General features: G+C 43.5%; 1 protein-coding gene across 2 annotated transcripts in view; it reads right to left on the reverse strand.

The window, feature by feature from the left end:
• The window catches only part of LOC144961042 (uncharacterized), a 28866-nt gene extending 14917 nt beyond the window's left edge, over nucleotides 1-13949 (reverse strand). For both annotated transcript variants that reach the window (XM_078894378.1, XM_078894379.1), the window contains exon 1: nucleotides 13886-13949. The gene's annotated coding sequence lies outside the window, so the exon portion shown is untranslated. The remainder of the gene's footprint in view (nucleotides 1-13885) is intronic.
• Nucleotides 13950-14289: the final 340 nt, after the last annotated feature.

Here is a 14289-nt window from a genome sequence, read left to right on the forward strand (position 1 = left end):
AGCAGTTAAGCTTAATAGCCAATATTCTCAACACAAACATATAACATAGAAACGATTGAGACATTGAGTATGCTCCGGTGTATGGGGTGAATTTTAATTCAGAAAAGCGAGTGGAGCAGGCACTTATGTTGGTAACAACAAGATATGAAGTGAATAGAAAAGTGCCAGAAGACAACAGAGAATAAAAAATTTTTCGCGGCGGTGGTGGGGTTTGAACCTGCGACCTTATTGGTACGACAACTCCGCCTGGCAGGTGAGAGCGTGGCTCTACCGTGTGAGCTATCCACGAACACAAAAATATTCGTTTCAAACTCAAAGTCATTACTAGATCCCTCTCTCACCCACTTCTTGAGATCGCCGATTCGTTCGTACACCACCATCGCGAATAATTTTGACCAGCAGTTAAGCTTAATAGCCAATATTCTCAACACAAACATATAACATAGAAACGATTGAGACATTGAGTATGCTCCGGTGTATGGGGTGAATTTTAATTCAGAAAAGCGAGTGGAGCAGGCACTTATGTTGGTAACAACAAGATATGAAGTGAATAGAAAAGTGCCAGAAGACAACAGAGAATAAAAAATTTTTTCGCGGCGGTGGTGGGGTTTGAACCTGCGACCTTATTGGTACGACAACTCCGCCTGGCAGGTGAGAGCGTGGCTCTACCGTGTGAGCTATCCACGAACACAAAAATATTCGTTTCAAACTCAAAGTCATTACTAGATCCCTCTCTCACCCACTTCTTGAGATCGCCGATTCGTTCGTACACCACCATCGCGAATAATTTTGACCAGCAGTTAAGCTTAATAGCCAATATTCTCAACACAAACATATAACATAGAAACGATTGAGACATTGAGTATGCTCCGGTGTATGGGGTGAATTTTAATTCAGAAAAGCGAGTGGAGCAGGCACTTATGTTGGTAACAACAAGATATGAAGTGAATAGAAAAGTGCCAGAAGACAACAGAGAATAAAAAATTTTTTCGCGGCGGTGGTGGGGTTTGAACCTGCGACCTTATTGGTACGACAACTCCGCCTGGCAGGTGAGAGCGTGGCTCTACCGTGTGAGCTATCCACGAACACAAAAATATTCGTTTCAAACTCAAAGTCATTACTAGATCCCTCTCTCACCCACTTCTTGAGATCGCCGATTCGTTCGTACACCACCATCGCGAATAATTTTGACCAGCAGTTAAGCTTAATAGCCAATATTCTCAACACAAACATATAACATAGAAACGATTGAGACATTGAGTATGCTCCGGTGTATGGGGTGAATTTTAATTCAGAAAAGCGAGTGGAGCAGGCACTTATGTTGGTAACAACAAGATATGAAGTGAATAGAAAAGTGCCAGAAGACAACAGAGAATAAAAAATTTTTCGCGGCGGTGGTGGGGTTTGAACCTGCGACCTGTTGTCTCTGGCACTTTCATCACTTCATAACTGTTGTTACCACAAAGTGTGGTTTCCACGCTTTTCTGAAAAAATTCACGCCCAACACCGAGCATACTCAATCTCTCAATCTTTCCGATGTTTAACATTGTGATTGAAATATTGGCTATTAAGCTTAACTGCGTCAATATTCGCGAGGGGTGACAACGAATCGACATAAGAAGTGGTGAGAGAGGGATTAGTAATGCTTGAGTTTGAACGAATATTTTTGTATTCGGGATGAGCTCACAGTGTAAGCCAACAGATCTCACTGAAGAGATTGTCGACCAATAAGAGTCAGCAGATTCAAAACCACCATCGCCGCGAATTTTTAATTCACTGTTGTCTTCTGGCACTTTTCTATTCACTTCATATCTTGTTGTTACCAACATAAGTGCCTGCTCCACTCGCTTTTCTGAATTAAAATTCACCCCATACACCGGAGCATACTCAATGTCTCAATCGTTTCTATGTTATATGTTTGTGTTGAGAATATTGGCTATTAAGCTTAACTGCTGGTCAAAATTATTCGCGATGGTGGTGTACGAACGAATCGGCGATCTCAAGAAGTGGGTGAGAGAGGGATCTAGTAATGACTTTGAGTTTGAAACGAATATTTTTTGTGTTCGTGGATAGCTCACACGGTAGAGCCACGCTCTCACCTGCCAGGCGGAGTTGTCGTACCAATAAGGTCGCAGTTCAAACCCCACCACCGCCGCGAAAAATTTTTTATTCTCTGTTGTCTTCTGGCACTTTTCTATTCACTTCATATCTTGTTGTTACCAACATAAGTGCCTGCTCCACTCGCTTTTCTGAATTAAAATTCACCCCATACACCGGAGCATACTCAATGTCTCAATCGTTTCTATGTTATATGTTTGTGTTGAGAATATTGGCTATTAAGCTTAACTGCTGGTCAAAATTATTCGCGATGGTGGTGTACGAACGAATCGGCGATCTCAAGAAGTGGGTGAGAGAGGGATCTAGTAATGACTTTGAGTTTGAAACGAATATTTTTGTGTTCGTGGATAGCTCACACGGTAGAGCCACGCTCTCACCTGCCAGGCGGAGTTGTCGTACCAATAAGGTCGCAGGTTCAAACCCCACCACCGCCGCGAAAAATTTTTTATTCTCTGTTGTCTTCTGGCACTTTTCTATTCACTTCATATCTTGTTGTTACCAACATAAGTGCCTGCTCCACTCGCTTTTCTGCTTTTAAAGATGGCGCTATTTGTTGAATCAAGCCAGCATGCTGGATTTTTGATATTATAGCCTTCAAATGCTGCAGATTTTAATGGTGTAATTTTTTCGCCGTTTATTAACCGTTAAGAGAGTCAAATTTTCACTCAAAAATAGAGCAAATTCAGTTAAATTTTAATAATATTTTTGTTGTGTTTATAAACGAAAAAATTACACCACACGAAAGGGCATTAAAAGGAGATTCTCCCACACTTGATTTCACAGCTGTTGGTCCGTTCAGCTTTTAGCGCGAGCAGATCTTGTGACGAGACCCGAATTTCGGTCGATCGGCACGCAGTTTTCACAGCGAAAATTTGCAATCGGATCTCTTTATGAGGGCGTTTTTGAATAGCTGTTAAAAAGTTCACATAGCTTGAATAGTTTAAATATTTAGCTCATCTTATAGAGCAGATATTGAAATATAATATTGTCCTTTTTTTATTAAATAAAGTTTAATTCAAGAGAGAGAGAGACAGATATTAAGACCCCACTTTTTGATCGATCACGGCAAATTCGCCTGCCACACAGCGGTAGTTTGGGATACTAACGAAAGAGTGAAAATGGAAAGGCTTCGTATGGGAACAAAACAGACAATGGACGTTTCGGGTACAAACCCTTCGTCAGCACAACAATACACAAATAAACGTGGAAAACAAATAAAATATAATGAAAAATAACTTGTATCGTCTGTACTCAATGGTGGTTGCAGTATGAATGAAATGTTAGCGTGGCGTGGGTAGAGGATAGGGTGCCCCAGGGGGGTGATCTAATTGATAAGCAAAGGTCAGCGTCAGGGAACCGAACTTTCCAGACTATAATGGAAGGTAAAAGACATATTGGTAGTAGTAGTAGTAGTAGTAGTAGTAGTAGTAGTAGTAGTAGTAGTAGTAGTAGTAGTAGAACACTGTAGTGGAACAGTAGGGGGCGGTGGAGGGGGCGAGGTGAAAGAGTCACGGCGGAGGTGGGGGGGGGGGGTGGGTGTTTGTTGGATGAGCGAAGGTCGAATCTTCGCGAAGGAACGATGCGATAGTAAAGTGGAATACACCGATAAATAGATAGATGGATAGACAGATAGATAGGTAGATAGACAGAAAAATAGGTAGATAGACAGAAAAGAGGGGAGGGAGAGAGAGAGAGAGAGAGAGAGAGAGAGAGAGAGAGAGAGAGAGAGAGAGGAGAGACAGAGACAGAGAGAGAAAAAAAAAAAAAAAAGTGGGGGGGTGGGAGGGGGGTTGGTTTGAGGCGGACCGGTAGAGAGGGGGAATTAGAGAGAGAGGGGGGGGGGGGGAGGGAGAAAAGAGAGAGAGAGAGGGGGACAAAGAAAGAAAGAAAGAAAGAGAGAGAGAGAGAGAGAGAGAGAGAGAGAGAGAGAGAGAGAGAGAGAGAGAGAGAGAGAGAGAGAGAGAGAGAAAGGGGGAGGGGAGGTGAGAGAGGGCGAGTAAACAGCCGAGTGATAGCTGGGTCTATATGTATATAAATGGATAAAAAAAGTGGATGATTGGACACAATGAGAGATAGCTAGGAAGGTAGATGACTATGGATCGGTGGATAATCAGTAGATAGATAGGTAGCTAGCTAGATAGTAGATAGATAGATAGATAGATAGATAGATAGATAGATAGATAGATAGATAGATAGATAGATAGATAGATAGATAGATAGGTAGGTAGGTAGGTAGAGTTGTACTTTTAGTAGTATGAACAGTAGTAGTAGTAGTAGTAGTAGTAGTAGTAGTGGTGGTAGTAGTAGTAGTAGTAGTAGTAGTAGTAGTAGTAGTAGTAGTAGTAGTAGTAGTAGTAGTAGTAGTAGTAGCAGTAGTAGTAGTAGTAGTAGTAGTAGTAGTAGTAGTAGTAGCAGCAGCAGTAGCTGTAGTGGCAGAAGTGAGATCAGCAGTGGTGATGAATATGGGGACGTTGACATCTAGTGGTGGTCAATCCTGGTGTTGAGTCCGCGTGGAGTCAGCGTTCCCAACAACTTGATCAGGTGAGTTTCCCTACGTCGACGGGCGGAAGTGTCCGAATGGCAAAAACTGAGCACACACACACGCACACACTGTACATCGCAGTGGTCTGGCAGATTGAAGTGTCTGGCCACTGCTGTGTCTGCACAGTTCGATATGTCACGCAAGTGCTGCACGAATCTGTCACCCAGCCTCTTTCCGGTCTCACCAACGTAAGCAATCCCACACAGGGAGCACGTAATCGCATAGACTAGATTACGGTCAGTGCAAGTAAACGGCCGCCTGATGTCCCAAATCTTGTCTGGAAAGCTGACTCTGTCATACTCCCACAGGTGCCCACAAGTCTTGCATCGGGGTCGCATACACGATCTGGCTTTAGGTCCATCCCTAGGTATGGGTTCCAGGCGGCTTCTGACAAGGAGATCCCTCAGGTTACGATCCCGTCGATATGCTACCAACGGGGGTTCTGAAAAAACTCTGTGGGTGTCTTCGCCCGCCTGGAGGATCCCATAGTTCTGCAATAGGATGTTCCTCACTTGATCGGCATGGGGGTGATGCGTGAGGACTAAAATGGGACGCTGTGTCTCCTGCTTCCTGGCATTACGAGGCCTCATTGCTGCTTCTCTCGACACGAGGCTGGCTTTCCGGACAGCCTTAAGCAAAACCTTTTCGGGATATTCCCGTGCCCTAAAAAAAATCGAGCATGCGATCACGTTGAAGCGCAAATTCATCATCTTCCAGACAGAGTCTCCGCAAGCGGAGTATCTGACTGAATGGGATGGAGTCTTTGCACTTCACCGGATGGGATGACCGATAGAGCAGGTAGCTGTGACTGTCCGTTTCCTTGTAGTGTACAGTGGTCCGTACTCCCGTGCTGGTCAATACAGCCTTGATGTCCAAAAAGTTCACCTCAGAGGTTGAAATCTCATAAGTGTACTCTATGGACGGGTGGAAGGAGTCCATCGCTAGGATGAACCCTTTCAACTGGCTGTGGGTCAATGACGTAATGCCGAAACAGTCGTCAATGTACCTTTTGAACAGCTCGGGGGCAGGTCCGCTATACTGATGGAAGAAGGTTTCCTCAAGGTAGCCCATGAAGAGGTTAGCATATGAGGGACCCATCTTGGTGCCCATCGCAACACCTGAGATCTGATGGAAAAATACATCATTGAACTCAAAAGTGTTGAGTGTGAGCACAAGTTCGGTGAGCCTCACAATGCTGTTGCTGGAAATCCCTGGTAATGGATGACGGTCGACGAAATGCCTGATGGCACGCAGTCCGTCAGGATGCGGTATGGATGTGTACAGTGCCTTCACATCCATGGTGAAAATCAGCCGTGGACGTTCATCCTGGAATTGAATTTCGTCAATGACACCAAGAGCATGGTTAGTGTCCTTGATATACGATGGCAGGGTGGGAACTATACGTTGAAATACCGCATCAAGGAACTGCGATACCTTCTCAGTGGGGCACGAGATAGCCGACACAATCGGCCTTCCAGGTGGAGTGTCAGACAATTCCCGGATCTTGTGTATCTTAGGGAGTCTGTTTTGTTCCCATACGAAGCCTTTCCATTTTCACTCTTTCGTTAGTATTTTACGATCACCGGCTTCAGGCAGCCCTTACCGTTTTCTACTTTTCCGTTTTGATTCATTTGAGTTTTTTGGTTGATTCACTTGAATTATACTTCTGCTGCCATACCGTGTTTTTGGACCGTCCCCATCAGTGTTACCTAGTACTTCACGTAGGTATAGTGTTTATTTCTGTTTTATTTGTACTGCTATATGTTGCATTTTTTATAATATACTTTTCAGTTTATCAATTTAGTTTTATCCAACATTGCACTATCATCACCTTTTCATTACTCTCATATTTATATATTTATTTACACTCTTCTCCCCTACCAGTCTACCTCTTTTAGCACACTAACCCCCCCCCCCCCCCCCCCTCTTTACCATTTACATCTCAGCATTATTTTTCACCACACCCACGTTTTCAACCACTACCTCTCTCTTACCACACCTCTCAGTCTATCCCTCCCTTCCTTTCTCTCATTCACTCGCTTCTCCAGTTTACCCATACTTATTGATTACCTTACTCATCCTTTTAGCCTTTCGCCCTCTTTCCCTATTTTCACCATGCCTCATACATCTCCCAAGCAACTCTTTCGCTCTTCCTTACGGGACATTCGTACGTTTCTTTCCTCTTTCCCTATCCACCTATCTCAAGTAGGCTACACTCTCGCCCACGCCACCCTCTATAAAACTCGAGCTAGCAGCCACTTGAATTTCTTATTGTACTGCCTTAGGAAACGCACGGCCCCTAAAGGATTCGTTTCACATTTCCACCCTTCTTTAGGCTCTCTAACCTCATCCCAGTTCTCCCAGTTTCTGGAATTAGAATCCAAGTGTGCAATGCAACGACTTAGACTTACCACAGACATCCTTCGCAAACAGATATCCAAATTAACACACACAATCGACACATCCTCCACATGCTTGAGGCATCGTACTTATCATAACCATACACTTTACAAAGCCATTAGGTTATTCATACATTTATGTAATCAACACTACCATGCATGCTTAAATTATGTCAAAACCAGTAAATTAGATGCTCTCTTTCCAAACAGAATTACACATCTTGACGATAACCTCCCTTCTCATTCGGCAACACTCCCATCGGTGGATTCACCCATTGAACCTTCCTCTGGCCCCACTGCTCTTAATGGCACCCATAACCAGCCTGTCAACATTGGTGGTTTGGGAGTCCCTCCAACAGCCGGGGACCAGTCTAGAAGCGATCAATTCACCCCACCCACCAGCGAACCCACCCACGTGATGGATAATGTTGGAGCTATCCCCCCCAGTAGGAACCACAACAACCACCGGCTGGTGGTTTCTGTCCCCCCGACCATCCAGTTGAGCAGTGCAGAGGAATCGGTCTTAAGGAAAGGTCTCAAGTTCATCCCACTGCGAAGAACGTCCGACCAGTCCCGCATTGAGTCGGATGTACGTCGCTTCATGCGTTTTTTACGCTTGAAGTATCACTTCAAAGATGATGAACGTGACCATGACTATGACCGTGACCCTGAGGATCCGTTTGCCGCTTTCTCACGACGTAAAAGAAACTGGACTCCTAGTCCTGGCAAGTCCCCTACACTCGACCTGTTTATCCAGACTTGTCTTAGACAGATAGAGGCACTACGACCCACACCTATCAAGAGGTCTAACCTCACCCGTCTTGAATGGGCTGCCGTACGATCACTTAGATCACGTCGTGATATAGTGATCACAGCGGCTGATAAAGGAGGGGCCGTAGTTGTTTGGGACGCTGAGCTCTATAGAGCTGAGGGCCACAGGCAATTGAGTGACCAGATATTTTATGAGAAAGTGACTTCGGACCCAACACTTGCTAACAACACCAGAGTCCACCAGACAATCCAGTCTTTGGTATCGCAGGGAGAATTACCTAGTAGGGCAGAGGTCCTTAAACACGACCCCAGCGACCTAGGTAATCCATGTTTTTACATGCTCCCTAAGATACACAAGATCCGGGAATTGTCTGACACTCCACCTGGAAGGCCGATTGTGTCGGCTATCTCGTGCCCCACTGAGAAGGTATCGCAGTTCCTTGATGCGGTATTTCAACGTATAGTTCCCACCCTGCCATCGTATATCAAGGACACTAACCATGCTCTTGGTGTCATTGACGAAATTCAATTCCAGGATGAACGTCCACGGCTGATTTTCACCATGGATGTGAAGGCACTGTACACATCCATACCGCATCCTGACGGACTGCGTGCCATCAGGCATTTCGTCGACCGTCATCCATTACCAGGGATTTCCAGCAACAGCATTGTGAGGCTCACCGAACTTGTGCTCACACTCAACACTTTTGAGTTCAATGATGTATTTTTCCATCAGATCTCAGGTGTTGCGATGGGCACCAAGATGGGTCCCTCATATGCTAACCTCTTCATGGGCTACCTTGAGGAAACCTTCTTCCATCAGTATAGCGGACCTGCCCCCGAGCTGTTCAAAAGGTACATTGACGACTGTTTCGGCATTACGTCATTGACCCACAGCCAGTTGAAAGGGTTCATCCTAGCGATGGACTCCTTCCACCCGTCCATAGAGTACACTTATGAGATTTCAACCTCTGAGGTGAACTTTTTGGACATCAAGGCTGTATTGACCAGCACGGGAGTACGGACCACTGTACACTACAAGGAAACGGACAGTCACAGCTACCTGCTCTATCGGTCATCCCATCCGGTGAAGTGCAAAGACTCCATCCCATTCAGTCAGATACTCCGCTTGCGGAGACTCTGTCTGGAAGATGATGAATTTGCGCTTCAACGTGATCGCATGCTCGATTTTTTTAGGGCACGGGAATATCCCGAAAAGGTTTTGCTTAAGGCTGTCCGGAAAGCCAGCCTCGTGTCGAGAGAAGCAGCAATGAGGCCTCGTAATGCCAGGAAGCAGGAGACACAGCGTCCCATTTTAGTCCTCACGCATCACCCCCATGCCGATCAAGTGAGGAACATCCTATTGCAGAACTATGGGATCCTCCAGGCGGGCGAAGACACCCACAGAGTTTTTTCAGAACCCCCGTTGGTAGCATATCGACGGGATCGTAACCTGAGGGATCTCCTTGTCAGAAGCCGCCTGGAACCCATACCTAGGGATGGACCTAAAGCCAGATCGTGTATGCGACCCCGATGCAAGACTTGTGGGCACCTGTGGGAGTATGACAGAGTCAGCTTTCCAGACAAGATTTGGGACATCAGGCGGCCGTTTACTTGCACTGACCGTAATCTAGTCTATGCGATTACGTGCTCCCTGTGTGGGATTGCTTACGTTGGTGAGACCGGAAAGAGGCTGGGTGACAGATTCGTGCAGCACTTGCGTGACATATCGAACTGTGCAGACACAGCAGTGGCCAGACACTTCAATCTGCCAGACCACTGCGATGTACAGTGTGTGCGTGTGTGTGTGCTCAGTTTTTGCCATTCGGACACTTCCGCCCGTCGACGTAGGGAAACTCACCTGATCAAGTTGTTGGTAACGCTGACTCCACGCGGACTCAACACCAGGATTGACCACCACTAGATGTCAACGTCCCCCATATTCATCACCACTGCTGCTCTCACTTCTGCCACTACAGCTACTGCTGCTGCTGCTACTACTACTACTACTACTACTACTACTACTACTACTGCTACTACTACTACTACTACTACTACTACTACTACTACTACTACTACTACCACCACTACTACTACTACTACTACCACTACTACTACTGTTCATACTACTAAAAGTACAACTCTACCTACCTACCTACCTACCTACCTACCTACCTATCTATCTATCTATCTATCTATCTATCTATCTATCTATCTATCTATCTATCTATCTATCTATCTATCTATCTATCTATCTATCTATCTATCTATCTATCTATCTATCTATCTATCTATCTATCTAGCTAGCTAGCTAGCTAGCTAGCTATCTATCTACTGATTATCCACCGATTCATAGTCATCTACCTTCCTAGCTATCTCTCATTGTGTCCAATCATCCACTTTTTTTATCCATTTATATACATATAGACCCAGCTATCACTCGGCTGTTTACTCGCCCTCTCTCACCTCCCCTCCCCCCTTTCTCTCTCTCTCTCTCTCTCTCTCTCTCTCTCTCTCTCTCTCTCTCTCTCTCTCTCTTCTCTCTCTCTCTCTTTCTTTCTTTCTTTCTTTGTCCCCCCTCTCTCTCTCTCTTTCTCCCTCCCCCCCCCCCTCTCTCTCTAATTCCCCCTCTCTACCGGTCCGCCTCAAACCAACCCCCCCCCCCCCCCCCCCCCCCTTTTTTTTTTTTTTTCTCTCTCTGTCTCTGTCTCTCTCTCTCTCTCTCTCTCTCTCTCTCTCTCTCTCTCTCTCTCTCTCTCTCTCTTCTCTCTCTCTCCCTCCCCCTCTTTTCTGTCTATCTACCTATTTTTCTGTCTATCTACCTATCTATCTGTCTATCCATCTATCTATTTATCGGTGTATTCCACTTTACTATCGCATCGTTCCTTCGCGAAGATTCGACCTTCGCTCATCCAACAAACACCCCCCCCCCCCCCCCACCTCCGCCGTGACTCTTTCACCTCGCCCCCTCCACCGCCCCCTACTGTTCCACTACAGTGTTCTACTACTACTACTACTACTACTACTACTACTACTACTACTACTACTACTACTACCAATATGTCTTTTACCTTCCATTATAGTCTGGAAAGTTCGGTTCCCTGACGCTGACCTTTGCTTATCAATTAGATCACCCCCCGGGGCACCCTATCCTCTACCCACGCCACGCTAACATTTCATTCATACTGCAACCACCATTGAGTACAGACGATACAAGTTATTTTTCATTATATTTTATTTGTTTTCCACGTTTATTTGTGTATTGTTGTGCTGACGAAGGGTTTGTACCCGAAACGTCCATTGTCTGTTTTGTTCCCATACGAAGCCTTTCCATTTTCACTCTTTCGTTAGTATTTTACGATCACCGGCTTCAGGCAGCCCTTACCGTTTTCTAGTTTGGGATACCTACTTTTAGAGTCAGGTTTGGCAAAAAGTCCTTTCTCCTTCTTTAACTTTCTCACTTTTTTACAAGCTATTTTTAATGGGAGAACATTCCAACACACAAAGTGATAAATCTAAAGGAGCTGGATAGTTTTTTTTTTCCATTCATGCCACTCTGACCTTCTGAATGAGTGTGTAGTCTACCATTATTGAACTGTTAATTCATTATTTCGCACTTTTTTCAAAAATAAATAAGCATTGAATTTATTAGCTTTTAAGAGTTTGTTAGAAGCCAAACATTTTAAGCTTTGTTTGTTATCTATGTAGTGTAATATAAGTCGATTATGGGGGTTTAAATAATTTATTGAGTTATGCCCCTTTGTAACTTAAAGTTGAGATACTTAGGTTCTTTGCAGGTGAATTTTACCATGAAGCCCCTCAAAATACAAGGAAAACTTCCACGTGCTTATAGAAATAGTGTATCTGCACAATATATCAAATTTTGAAAAAAATCCCAGCCGACATCTTTGACCGTTTTGAGCCTTGAAGTTGACAAAAATTTGCGATTTTGGTGCTTGTCGCATTACGCTATGCGTTATTGTTCGAAACATTGTAGTACCAGACCCATTTTTTTTGCTATATTATGTTGGACCACATGTTATTTATTGAGATACAAATTATCAATGACCAAAAATGAAAGATTAAAGTCATGAAAAAAAATATTGAAAAAATTCATTTTTTTGCCGAACAGCATGGGGAGCCATATTCAAGGGCAGATAACTCCAGAAGTTGATAAATAGTTTCATTTTCCTTTAAATAATTGTCATCTATGCTAAAAGTTGTACAGGATTACCAAATCTGAGAGAGTTAACTTGATTATAAAAATGTTATAGCCTCTCAAAAATGGACCCACAAGCAAATTTGATTTTGACACGTTTTGAGACAAAATTTCAAAAAATTGTAAAAAAGTCAAATATCCATATTCTGAACTGAAAATTTGGTGTTGTTCATGTCTCATAATTATCTTCAATTGAGCCAAGTTTTAGGAAAGTCAAAAGGGGTGTGGTTCCCAATTTCCGAAAATTTGGTCCACTTGACCTGGAATGGCCCTGTAGTAAAGGTGCTTGGGTGTTTGTTTTTCCTATAAGTATTAGGGTTAGTTAGTTAAAGGTCCTAGGTTATAGTTATATTTATTCTTAGGCTTTATCGAGGGAATATTTGAGTTGTTTCCCTTGGCATTAGGAGCTTTCTGAAGGACTCCCCTTTTTAGTTTTCATTCTTTTTTTCTTCAATTTTCTCTTAATTTCAAAAATTCGTTTACATTTTCATTCACCTTTCTGGAGGAGGGGCAGGGTGGTATTATTATTGCCATTGCTAAGCCAGTTTAAAAAAAAAAAAGAAAAGAAAGAATATGAATTTGAACTTGAACAGCAGCAAAACCAAACAAGTAATAAATAGAATTTTTAAAAAATTCAAACTCGCCTCTTCAACATAAAGATAAACAGTTCCATAAACGAAAATACGATTTTACATTGTCATTAGGTTAGGAAGCCAAAATTGGCCAGGGACCAAGATTTTGATCTCCCTCCTAGTCTCCTCTCCTAATAAAAACAATTTTTAGAAATTCATGATATGATATAAGTCCAGATTTATGTAGGCTTTTACAGCCTTTTATCTGCTCTTGTGCATTCGTGAACGTATTTAATTCAAGTCTCTCAAAACTGGGCATGCCACATGGTGGAAGGAGGTGTCTGAATTTAACTTTACAAACAGTATTTTTCTGTTTCAAAATGAGCATCAAGACGGCACGTGAATGCCTGCAATGAAGGGGCGTCGATCACTGTTGCAGGCAGGCGGTTCCATTTGTCGACTACCCTCGTGTTCAGAAACGGAACAAAAGGCCAAACAAAAAGGGGAAAAGTGAAAAGAATAGACTCGCACCAAAAACAAAAAAAAGTGGCGGAACCAGGATTCGAACCCACACCGTCAATTCTGGTAAAAGTTCCAGGGCAGACGACTAAACCATTCGGCCATGACACCCACTTCGAAGTCGACGCATATTGTGTATATGTAGTAACAACTGATTTAATGTTGGTTAATTTTATGTTTTATTTTTATAGATATTTTATTACGGAGCGACTATTCTCACCCCCGGGATGAGAATAAAAATTCGATCGAGCTCTCACCCCCGGGATGAGAGTAGAGGTCCTCGCCACTTCTCGCTATTCTCACCCCTGTTAACCAACACGTAGGGAGGGTATGTAGCCTAGCCTAGCCGCCACCCCTTCTCGCTATTCTCATCCCGTATTACTATTACTAACCAACAGCCAGATATAAATTGAGACAGGGGAGAGAAAGAGAGAGAGAGAGGGGGGGGGGATTCGAAATAGAATGTGGAGGAGAAAGAGAAGAAGAAAATACCAACAAATTAAAATAGAGAAAGAGGGGAGAGGGCGAGAGAGATATGAAATATTGAGTGGACGAGAGAAAGGAAATACAAATAGACGCGGTTTTCTTTTTTGTTTTTTTACGCTATTATCCTCGAACTCCAATAATAGAAAAAAAGGGAAAAAGCATCGTTCCTAGGGGTGGAGGCGACAGATTTGAATACGCTAAGACTAAGGAGGATGAAAAGTCCTCCGACTTAATTATTTTACCGTCAGCTTAAACTTACTCTTCATCTTGATGCCATTCACCATGTTCCTTTCACGTTTCAGTTTTACATGCAACTCCACGACAGGGTTGCCAGATTATTTTTCAACAAAATGCCAGGGGAAGACTCAAAAAATGCCAAAACACTCAAAAAAAATGCCAAAGTCTGTTGACTCCCACCCCCACTAAGAAAACTACTCACTTTTGATAGACAATTTACTATCATATCCTGGCGGCTTGCGTGTTTTCTTTTCTTTTTTTTTAAATTTTTTTTTTTGAATTATACTAAATTTCCTTTTTGGGGTATTTTTTTACCTACTGACTACTAAGTGGAGTGCTAAACCACTACACCACGGTTGAGAAAGGGTGTCATTTGAAGTATAATATACAAGAAAAGAAAATGCCAAATGAAAATGCCAAATGCCA

The sequence above is a fragment of the Berghia stephanieae genome, unplaced genomic scaffold, assembly GCF_034508935.2.
Source record: "Berghia stephanieae isolate SIO BIC M18660-M18661 unplaced genomic scaffold, UCSD_Bste_1.3 scaffold13, whole genome shotgun sequence".
Lineage (NCBI taxonomy): Eukaryota > Metazoa > Mollusca > Gastropoda > Nudibranchia > Aeolidiidae > Berghia > Berghia stephanieae.